The sequence below is a fragment of the Triticum aestivum genome, chromosome 1B, assembly GCF_018294505.1.
Source record: "Triticum aestivum cultivar Chinese Spring chromosome 1B, IWGSC CS RefSeq v2.1, whole genome shotgun sequence".
Lineage (NCBI taxonomy): Eukaryota > Viridiplantae > Streptophyta > Magnoliopsida > Poales > Poaceae > Triticum > Triticum aestivum.
The window spans coordinates 636,359,543-636,372,279 of record NC_057795.1 but is presented as its reverse complement, the minus strand read 5'-3'; positions in this window follow the sequence as shown (position 1 = coordinate 636,372,279).

Here is a 12,737-nt window from a genome sequence, read left to right as displayed (position 1 = left end):
GCACGTAAGCTAATTGAGGTTAGCATTGTTTCCTACAATTCCTAAATGTCATGAGAGTATCACATGCAATTGTCCTTAGTTTCAGATATTGTGCCACATGAAAAGTACTTTATTCTAATTGCCCTCAATTTTAGAAAGTAGCACATGAATCTAGTCTAATTGGTTTGAATTTCAATAGCTTCATATTTTTTATTTATTCACATTGCAAGGCACATGAACCTTGAATCCCTAATTGAGCAGAAACCCTAAGCTACAGAAGGGAGGGGGAGGATGGTGACTTACTCGTCGTCGCCAAGAGGAGAAGCCCAGTAATGGCCGTCGGCCGGACTTGCCACTACAACGCGGGCCATGGCCGATGCCGCCCTATGCTGCACTAATCACTTTGGCGGTTGTTGGGGCTCCGCGGCGAAGCTCTAGCTAACAAACCAGTTGTCCACCTCTAAGTACTCATCCCGTCACCGCCCATCCCACCGCCACCCAGTGACTCGCCGCCGTCATTCGGTTTCTCCGCTGCCATCGTAGGAGGGAGAGACAAGAGAGTGAGCGAAAAGGAAATGCAAGTGCGGGAGAGAGAGAGAGAGAGAGAGAGAGAGAGAGAGAGAGAGAGAGAGAGTGGCCTAGCCAAAATGGTCGACCGACAACGATCGTTAATGTTCGTCACGCGTGGTATGTCTCCCCGATCTGATGTGGCACTGAACAGTGGGCCCAACATGCCAGAAATAAGATTATCCAAACCGGTCATCAATATTTATTGAAAAAATACGAGAGAACTGGTAATTTTTTGTTGTCTAGAAGGAATATGGTGGCAAATCCAAATGGAAGAAGTATAATGTGTTGTTTTCTTGTAATTCACTCCCCACTTCAACTAGATGAAGAATCACTTGACCCTGTTTTGCCTCCTTTCATGGATTAGGACACTTTCGAGCGTGGTGTCCATACTCCTAACAATTATAGCAACGTTATGTTGAGCTTATCATGCTTCCGTTTCTTTGCCTCTGTATGTGTGAACATCAATCACTTTGCTTTCGTGTTGCGTTCAGGACCCCTCATTGTCAACTCATAGGTCTTGTGCCACACGATCACCTCCATCACCGGCATAATTCTCACATCGCTTCACTACTCAATTGTAGCACCCTAGTTTTGGCCCCCTTTTCCTTTTTTTTAGATTTCATTTGAAGTTTAATTGGATCTTTATTAGGAGTCCATTTGGAATTAATTCCAAATATTTTTCTCTCTTTCTCTCACAAGTGGGTCCAACCCCTCTAAATATTTCCTAATCATTTCTACACCTATCCTAGCCCTCTCATAATTTTTCTTCCGAAAAATATTCCTTTTCTATATAAATGAATATCTCGTTTAATGTGAGTTGTGAAGCAACTCATACTTATGCTCTTCTAATAATTCCCCCAATTATTCTCATAAATATTCCTATACTTATAAACCCCACATAAACCAAAACCTCGGGTCACATAGTGCAAAAGTTGATCCATTGGGCAAAACACTAGTTTCTGCCCAACAGACACATTGCAAAGCACATGGTCCTTAGCCTTATCCAGTGGAGGTGAGATCTTTCTCCGGTGTTCACTCTACCACGCTACCACACCACAACAAAACTTGGACATTTTAGCCAGTCTATCCTTCAGATAACAATGCAAGCACCTTCCGGTGAACTTCAGTCCATGCGCTCAGCTCACTATTCCTTTTTAAGCCAAACCACTCAAATCCTTTATCCTATCAACGAGGGACACCCGGGCCCTACCTCAAACAGAAAAGCACAACCTGGAGACGCAGTTGGCATGCCACTTTAGGCGGTGACCGCGCCACTGGCATTGCCAAATGCGCGCTCCGAGGCAAGTTTTGAGGTGCCCGATCGCCTTTGGCCGCCCTGTTAGAATAAATTCGAGGCATATACCGTTGATCATCCGAGGATTAAGCAATCACACGAGCACGACACCGAGATTTGTTAACGAGGTTCACCGATATGGCTACATTTTCGGGGCCTGACTACGGGCGCTCCTCCCCGTGACACCGTCACAATACCGCACACAGGCCACCCGGGCGCCGGCACACGCCGCCGCCTCAACCTTGCGCGCATGTGCTATTATGTTGGCATAGGTTACATCGTGTGCCAACCCCGCTATATAAGAGAGGCCTAGGATACAAGTGTCTTACTAGGACACGACTCCATATCCTATATAAACACAATACTACTCAGAGTCCAACTGCAACCTACCTTGTACACTATATTCGACACAACTCCAACAAACTCCACCTTGGCGAATATTCTCCACCATCTTGAATTCGTCAATCGTCAAACTTCCATCTACATTGGACTTGAGCTTATCCCATGAGTACCGCTGCTACTCCACTCCACCTGCAACTTGTAATCCCTTCTTTTCCTGACCACAGTCATCACTCGAGTAAAATTAAGTACCTTGTTACTCTAGGTGCTCCCAACTTCCAAAGTATCAGTTCAACGCCATCACACACTGATCACTGATCTGCGTGAAAGTGAACAACTCACATATTGGGTGTCACGCATAAGAGTTACCTGAACTCAACATCACCGCTCCTTTCTTGACCGTCTGTCTGAAACTTGAAGGAATTTCACCGTTGCTTGTAGTCACCGCGAGTCAAATTCGCAGTTGTCTCACCACATGTATGACCACGTCGAGCCTCCGTTGCCCCGGTCGAGTCTCAAGGGTTGCGGCCCACACCACTCAACCCCCACTGCAGAGTACCACCGATCATCATCGACCGATGATGAGTTTCACGCTTCCATCAGACCACTGGGCTTCAGTCCGAACTGCGTGTCACTCGCTTTTCCCGTTGAAATAGGCTTCGACTCTCTGACGTCTTACGTCGTAGCCCCTCAATCAGCACCGAGTGAAGTCTTCTGTCAGACTCCAGCTCCACCTTCAACATGACTCCATGGTGGTTGTACGTCCCAACCCGCGCCCCGTCGACTTGAAGCTCCATGTGTACACCACCTTGAATCAACCCCGCGCCATAGTCTTGTCGAAGCCACACAAGCCCTCGGGCCTGCGACACGCATTTCCACGCCCAGAAGTCGGTCACCATCAGCACCACGCTCCTATGTCGTCGTCGCCGATCCCACCACCGTCTTCTGTACCAACCGACTCGCGTCGATCCGTCAGACTGTCCAGTCCGACCTAGCCGAACATATCCGACTACAACCATGCTGCACCCTGCGTCATGTTTGCCCACACATCTCCGTGCCTTGCTTTAACGCCCTGTGTATGCATGATCCATCTGCGAACCTCACGGTAAAACCACGTGCGCACTTAGCAACAAATCCAAAAGAAAAATTGCCTCTTCCGAGTAGCTTCCGTGGATGCACCAAACTTGTGTCCGGCAACTCCCAATGCTTTTTCTCTTTTCACCATGTTGCTAACCTCAAGCCACGTACATACCAGGTGCAGATCTTTTTTCTTTTTTTACCAAACTGTTCGCACACGAACACGTCACCGTGTACCCTTGACGCCGGAGTGGTGCACCGCAGCTCACGTCGAAGGAGACCCGCCGGAAGCGCGGTACGCAAGACAATCCGGCGGGCGCTTTTGAAGACCCGAAACCCCACACGCCCGGGAGGGACCCCGTCAGGGCGCGCGGCGGCTATGGGCTGCCCTAGGTCGACCTGATCGCCCCTAGAGCCTCGAGGTTCGCCGCCCTGCAATGAAGAAGAACGAACGAAGAATGAGGAAGAAGAAGAACTAGGGTTAAGGAGAAAAGATAAAAGATAAAAAGTGGTATATGATTTGATCAATTGTGTGTTGTTCAATCGGCCATCACCCCTCAGGTATATAAGAGGCGGCTGGACTTCCCGTGCAAGGAAAAGGCTTGGATTCACGTCCAAAACCCTAGTCAAATTCGGATTGGTTTTGTCCGAACTTTCCAAAACTGTTCGGTTTAAACTGGCTGCACCTTGCGGGGAACTTTTGAGGTGGTAAACAACCTCGGATGGAAACGAGCCCAAAAGCAATCTTGACTGTTTCGACGAGACGAACAACTTTTATGTTGAACGCTTTTTGATTAGAATTAATCTTGAGGGTCAAATCGTTCGTGCAACACAGGTTGTTATTCGCGCTACCCATCAGACAGGGTGTCTGGTGGGGCGCGCCACTTTTGGCTCGTGATAGTGCTGTATTCGGATGGCTCTAACTTTTGCATACGAACTCGGATTGGAACGATTCTTATATCAAAATCGATCGATTCGACGAGACGAAGGCAACCCATGTAGATCATTTTTCCATACGAGGCAGTCTTGGGGGCGTAATGTGCCGAATAGTGTTCTGAATACAAAATCTCAGTATTTCGAATACAACTTCGGCCTTCGAGATGAGATCAAATGGCGACGGCCCAAACTTCAAAGATGTTCGTATCGACAATACGAAACTTTTTCATGTAGAACACTTCTCCATTTGAGGCCATTTTAAATAAGTTCTTGACTGTGCCAAAATCTGGTGTCAACACATGCCCCCCTGTTTTTCGGCAAAGCCTGTGTGCCGAAAAATAACTTGCACATAGCTTGCTCTAAGGACGATGTCAACACTCCATCGGTCATTTTGGCATATTCTTAGGATGATAAGTTTATATCGGCCATTGCTTGTGTGAATATTTTGACGCAAGCCTGGGTGAAACTTTCTCAACTTCCTTAACAATCCGATGATAAAGTCCCATAGATATGTATCTCAAGGTCATCCTCGGAACCATATTATTCACCCTTTTGCTAGGATTTTGCTGATAATCAATAATAAACTTTCTCCAATCCTTATTTTCGCCTGTATAAGAAAAATTCATTAGTGGCCGAAGCGGTGGACTTCAGTTCGGCCTTACCTATTCTCACGAGACTAAACATCGGCTATTGATAGAAATGCAACACACCATGATTAACATAGTAGCTGGATGCTTGCTGTGCCAACTCTTTCAAATTGTCATGTCTAGAAATATGAACAATTTTATAGCAACCCAAGGTAATTTTGCATCTACACATACCTTAAGATAAACTATAAGTGACTCATCAAAACATTGATAACCCTTGGATATTTGTTGCACTACTAATAACAAATCACCGGAAGCCTCAATATGTATAGCACCTATATCAAGGCAAAGCTCCAATCCGAATGAAAATGCATATTCGGCTTTGATGATTGTGCAAAAATATTATAAGCGGCCTAAGGCTTCACAAAATAGCTCCATATGAAGATAAATAAGCAACACCAACACCTTGGCCATTGCCACAAATTTACCATCGAAAATAATCTTCATAGTACTAGAAAGACAAGGGCAATATCAATGAACATGTACCTAGTTTTGGCCTCTAATTGAACTAAGGACGATGTTATGATACTACATCAGCCATGCTTTGACATATTCTTAGGGCGATAGATAAATACCGGCCATCAACATAATTTCCATGTAGAATTCATTCACCAAATCATGTATAGCCGAAATAAACAAATGAAATAGCAATCAAATATTTCGGCCCTTTGGATTAGCAAGAAAAAATGTAGCTAATAAAATGTATAGAGATTTGGTAATACCCTCTCATGATGCAGAAAATTATGTCGCTTCCATGGATTAAAATAAATCCAGGAAGGGTAATTTATCATACCTGATGATGAATTCCATGGCAAAGGCATCAATGGTATGGTTGAAGAATATGGATGATGTGCTAACCGAAGATTTTGATGGGGTGATGCAAACCTTCGGCTTAACTGTTTTTGGCTTCCATCCTTCTCTTTCATCACTTTTGTAACACTTGTTGCAATAGAAGGTTGCACATCACTTTCATTTTGATTGCTCCTCTTCAGAACCCATGCCATGTTCTTATTTTTCAGCTCTTGTGCACTAAGTTTTTGTAATTCCTTCTTTCGCCAATACGATAAACCGAGTGGGCACCTCGGCTGTGATTTTGTTTCAACAAATGGCAACTCTTTTTGGGCCTTGTGCACCCTCAACTTCTTTTCTTCAGATTTGGCACTCTGATTTTTATCAATTGATTGTTTTGTCTCATTGCCTTTAGTAGCCAATGTCAACACTTTAATTGTCTCTTTTTCATTTGAGATCAAATCTGAAATTGCACTCTTACGACCATCTCTTTTAATGCAGTAAACCTGCTTGACCACCTCTTTCTTCCTCCTTGAGCTCTGGACTGATTCCTTATGATTGAAACGGTCTTTGACGCGTGATTGTTCAAATGTTGATCTTCTTTGAGCTGCATAGTATTGGTGAGATGGTCTAGAATAAGTTGTAGAATGTGCCCTTGTATCATACCTGTCCCATGACGTATATGTATCTATATGAGCATAGGGAGGCATCCATGGCATTGGCATTGACGGCCCAAAATAAGGATATGAATATGTTGCATTAAAATTATCACTTTGCCAATACCAATCCTCATATTTGCACCTTGGGGGTGATCTTGGTTTCTTTGCATGATTTGGCCGATAAGCATTCTTCTGTTCACTCTTCTTTTGATATTTTTCCAATAGTTGTGCGAAAGTGACTTTCGGCTTTTTACCTTTGTGCTTACGTCGGCCTTTGTTTTCTTTGGTTGTGCTTGCACCGATCTTTGGATTTGCTTGCTGCCCCCCAGTACTTGGTATCTCCATTGTAGCTTCGATGGAATTGTCACCCTCAATATTATGTTCATTATGCTCTTCAACAACTTCTTTACTTGAAAGCTTGATCCCATCACATGTAGTTTTTACCTTCTCTTTAAATGTATCGGCTTGAAGCAGCCGATGCAAAAACTTTTTGCCATCAGGACCAATCGGAATAGACTGGTCATCTCTTGGTGTTTCAACAAACTTCAATCGTCCTTTTTCAATGGCGGATTTAACTATTTGACGAAACACATTGCAATCCTCAAAATTATGCTTGGACGAATCATGCAACTTACAATACATTCGTCCTTGGATTGATGGCTTAACATGGTGATCAAGAATTGTAATGTAATTATTTTTCAGCAACAAATCAAATATTTTATCACACATGCTTAATTGAAAGTATACTTCTTGTTTCCTAGTCGATCTTGCTGTTTGAACGGCTTTGGAGATAAGCAAACAAATGGTTCAGATTTGGAATCTCCCCATTCGGCTATGCATTGTGTTTTCCACTCTATCTCCGATGTCTTTGGATATGATATTATATTAGCATCGGTTTTCTCAATAGAATTTAACCTTGGCTTTAAATTTCGGAAACGAAGATATTTAGAACATACATGTCTCAGTTGAGACCAAGTGTAAGCCAAGTAAGAAATAAGCAAAGCTACCCAACTAGATATGAACTTTAGAGAAAGCAACGGGAAAAGCTTTGGCTGTAACAATAAGTCATTATCGGTCTTTATGAATGGTGCAATGGGTTGACCGACATGTTCCATAACAATTTTACTGCTAACAAGTAAATTACCCTTCCTCATTGGTCTTTCAAAATTACTTACGAGAATATTTCTTATAGATGCATCAATAATGAAGTTGCGACCAAATGTGAAAATAGGTAAATTACTCGCTATGCATACATCTTCAAATATGTTGGGAGAGCATGATAGTGGTGCCATTTGAAGAACATCTTGCTCCGTCTTTGGATGGCTCCCCAACACCTTATCATCATCTTTTTCTTGAATCCATGCATCATTGCTTTGAAGATTTTTGTCAGCCGAACTTTGTTCGGCTACTTGTTATTGTCTTTGAAGCTTGTCAATTTCTACGGCACGGAACTCATAGGGCAGGAAGTAGGTTCCACTAACTTCAGAAAAATCAAGCACCTTTGTTTTCCTATGTGTTGGGGAACGTAGTAATTTCAAAAAAATTCCTACGCACACGCAAGATCATGGTGATGGCATAGCAACGAGAGGGGAGAGTGTTCGTCTACGTACCCTTGTAGACCGTAAGCGGAAGCATTAGCACAACGCGGTTGATGTAGTCGTAAGTCTTCATGATCCGACCGATCCAAGCACCGAACGTACGGGGCCTCCGAGTTCAGCACACGTTCAGCTCGATGACGATCTCCGGCCTCCGATCCAGCCGACCTCCGGAGATGAGTTCCGTCAGCACGACGGCGTGGTGACGATGATGATGTTCTACCGGCACAGGGCTTCGCCTAAACTCCGCGACGATATGACCGAGGTGGAATATGGTGGAGGGGGGCACCGCACACGGCTAAGGAACGATCCGTAGATCAACTTGTGTGTCTATGGGGTGCCCCCCCGCCCCCGTATATAAAGGAGCAAGGGGGGAGGCCGGCCGGCCCTTGGGGCGCGCCAAGGAGGGGGGAGTCCTCCTCCTAGTGGGAGTAGGACTCCCCTTTCCTAGTCTAACTAGGAAGGAGGAAGGGGGAAGGAAAGAGGGGGAGAGGGAGAGGGAAAGAGGGGCCGCGCCCCCCCTCCCTAGTCCAATTTGGAATCCCCTTGGGGGGCGCCACCTCCTGGGCTTCTGCCCTTTCTCTCCCCTCAGGCCCACTAAGGCCCAATACTTCCCCGGGGGGGTTCCGGTAACCCCTCCGGCACTCCGGTTTTCTCCGAAATCACCCGGAACTCTTCCGGTGTTCGAATATAGTCGTCCAATATATCAATCTTTATGTCTCGACCATTTCGAGACTCCTCGTCATGTCCGTTATCACATCCAGGACTACGAACAAACTTCGGTACATCAAAACTTGTAAACTCATAATAAAACTGTCATCGTAACGTTAAGCATGCGGACCCTACGGGTTCGAGAACTATGTAGACATGACCTAGAACCATTCTCGGTCAATAACCAATAGCGGGACCTGGATGTCCATATTGGTTCCTACATATTCTATGAAGATCATTATCGGTCAAACCGCATAACAACATACGTTGTTCCCTTTGTCATCGGTATCTTACTTGTCTGAGATTTGATCGTCGATATCTCATACCTAGTTCAATCTCGTTACCGACAAGTCTCTTTACTCGTTCCATAATACATCATCTCATAACTAACTTATTAGTTACAATGCTTGCAAGGCTTAGGTGATGAGTATTACCGAGAGGGCCCAGAGATACCTCTCCGACAATCGGAGTGACAAAACCTAATCTCGAATTATGCCAACCCAACATGTACCTTTGGAAACACCTGTAGAGCACCTTTATAATCACCCAGTTACGTTGTGATGTTTGGTAGCACACAAAGTGTTCTTCCGGTAGACGGGAGTTGCACAATCTCATAGTTGCAGGAACTTTGTATAAGTCATGAAGAAAGCAATAGCAGTATACTAAACGATCAAGCGCAGGCTAACGTAATGGGTCATGTCAATCACATCATTCCCCTAATGATGTGATCCCACTAATCAAATGACAACACATGTCTATGGTTAGGAAACATAACCATCTTTGATTAATGAGCTAGTCAAGTAGAGGCATACTAGTGACTATAGTTTTGTCTATGTATTCACACATGTATCATGTTTCCGGTTAATACAATTCTAGCATGAATAATAAACATTTATCATGATATGAGGAAATAAATAATAACTTTATTATTGCCTCTAGGGCATATTTCCTTCAGTCTCCCACTTGCACTAGAGTCAATAATCTAGATTACATAGTAATGATTCTAACACCCATGGAGTCTTGGTGCTGATCATGTTTTGCTCGTGAGAGAGGCTTAGTCAACGGGTCTGCAATATTCAGATCCGTATGTATCTTGCAAATCTCTATGTCTCCCACTTGGACTTGGTCCCGAATGGAATTGAAGCGTCTCTTGATGTGCTTGGTCCTCTTGTGAAATCTGGATTCCTTTGCCAAGGCAATTGCACCAGTATTGTCACAGAAGATCTTCATTGGTCTCGATGCACTAGGTATGACACCTAGATCGGAAATGAACTCCTTCATCCAGACTCCTTCATTCGCTGCTTTAGAAGCAGCTATGTACTCCGCTTCACATGTAGATCCCGCCACGACACTTTGTTTACAACTGCACCAACTTACAGCTCCACCGTTTAATAAAAATACGTATCCAGTTTGCGATTTAGAATCGTCTGGATCAGTGTCAAAGCTTGCATCGACGTAACCATTTACGACTAGCTCTTTGTCACCTCCATATACGAGAAACATATCCTTAGTCCTTTTCAGGTATTTCAGGATGTTCTTGACCGCTGTCCAGTGATCCACTCCTGGATTACTTTGGTACCTTCCTGCCAAGCTTATTGCTAAGCATACGTCAGGTCTGGTACACAGCATTGCATACATGATAGAGCCTATGGCTGAAGCATAGGGAACATTTTTCATTTTCCCTCTATCTTCTGCTGTGGTCGGGCATTGAGTTTGACTCAACTTCACACCTTGTAGCACAGGCAAGAATCCTTTCTTTGCCTGATCCATTTTGAACTTTTTCAAAATTTTGTCAAGGTATGTGCTTTGTGAAAGTCCTATCAAGCGTCTTGATCTATCTCTATAGATCTTGATGCCCAATATGTAAGCAGCTTCACCGAGGTCTTTCATTGAAAAACTTTTATTCAAGTATCCCTTTATGCTATCCAGAAATTCTATATCATTTCCAATTAATAATATGTCATCTACATATAAAATTAGAAATGCTACAGAGCTCCCACTCACTTTCTTGTAAATACAGGCTTCTCCAAAAGTCTGTATAAAACCATATGCTTTGATCACACTATCAAAGCGTTTATTCCAACTCCGAGATGCTTGCACCAGTCCATAAATGGATCGCTGGAGCTTGCACACTTTGTTAGCACCTTTTGGATCAACAAAACCTTCTGGCTGCATCATATACAACTCTTCTTCTAGAAATCCATTCAAGAATGCAGTTTTGACATCCATTTGCCAAATTTCATAATCATGAAATGCAGCAATAGCTAACATGATTCGGACAGACTTAAGCATCGCTACGGGTGAGAAAGTCTCATCGTAGTCAACCCCTTGAACTTGTCGAAAACCTTTCGCAACAAGTCGAGCTTTATAGACAGTTACATTACCATCAGCGTCAGTCTTCTTCTTAAAGATCCATTTACTCTCAATGGATTGCCGATCATTGGGCAAGTCAACCAAAGTCCATACTTTGTTTTCATACATGGATCCCATCTTAGATTTCATGGCTTCTAGCCATTTTGCGGAATCTGGGCTCATCATCGCTTCCTCATAGTTCGTAGGTTCATCATGGTCAAGTAACATGACTTCCAGAATAGGATTATCGTACCACTCTGGTGCGGATCTTACTCTGGTAGACCTATGAGGTTCAGTAGAAACTTGATCTGAAGTTTCATGATCATTATCATTAGCTTCCTCACTAATTGGTGTAGTTGTCATAGGAACCGGTTCTCGTGATGAACTACTTTCCAATAAGGGAGTAGATACAGTTATCTCATCAAGTTCTACTTTCCTCCCACTCACTTCTTTCGAGAGAAACTCCTTCTCTAGAAAGGATCCATTCTTAGCAACGAATGTCTTGCCTTCGGATCTGTGATAGAAGGTGTACCAAACAGTCTCTTTTGGGTATCCTATGAAGACACATTTCTCCGATTTGGGTTCGAGCTTATCTGGTTGAAGTTTCTTCACATAAGCATCGCAGCCCCAAACTTTAAGAAACGACAACTTTGGTTTCTGGCCAAACCACAGTTCATAAGGCGTCGTCTCAACGGATTTTGATGGTGCCCTATTTAACGTGAATGCGGCCGTCTCTAAAGCATAACCCCAAAATGATAGCGGTAAATCAGTAAGAGACATCATAGATCGCACCATATCAAGTAAAGTACGATTACGACGTTCAGACACACCATTTCGTTGTGGTGTTCCAGGTGGCGTGACTTGCGAAACTATTCCACATTGTTTCAGGTGTAGGCCAAACTCGTAACTCAAATATTCACCTCCACGATCAGATCGTAGAAACTTTATTTTCTTGTTACGATGATTTTCCACTTCACTCTGAAATTCTTTGAACTTTTCAAATGTTTCAGACTTGTGTTTCATCAAGTAGATATACCCATATCTGCTCAAATCATCTGTGAAGGTGAGAAAATAACGATACCCGCCGCGAGCCTCAACATTCATTGGACCACAAACATCAGTATGTATGATTTCCAACAAATCAGTTGCTCGCTCCATAGTTCCGGAGAACGGCGTTTTAGTCATCTTGCCCATGAGGCACGGTTCGCAAGTACCAAGTGATTCATAATCAAGTGATTCCAAAAGCCCATCAGTATGGAGTTTCTTCATGCGCTTTACACCAATATGATCCAAATGATAGTGCCACAAATAAGTTGCACTATCGTTATCAACTCTGCATCTTTTGGTTTCAACACTATGAATATGTGTATCACTACTATCGAGATTTAGTAAAAATAGACCACTCTTCAAGGGTGCATGACCATAAAAGATATTACTCATATAAATAGAACAACCATTATTCTCTGATTTAAATGAATAACCGTCTCGCATTAAACAAGATCCAAATATAATGTTCATGCTCAACGCTGGCACCAAATAACAATTATTTAGGTCTAAAACTAATCCCGAAGGTAGATGTAGAGGTAGTGTGCCGACCGCGATCACATCGACTTTGGAACCGTTTCCCACGCGCATCGTCACCTCGTCCTTGGCCAGTGCTCGCTTATTCCGTAGTCCCTGTTTCGAGTTGCAAATATTAGCAACAGAACCAGTATCAAATACCCAGGTGCTACTACGAGCTCTAGTTAGGTACACATCAATAACATGTATATCACATATACCTTTGTTC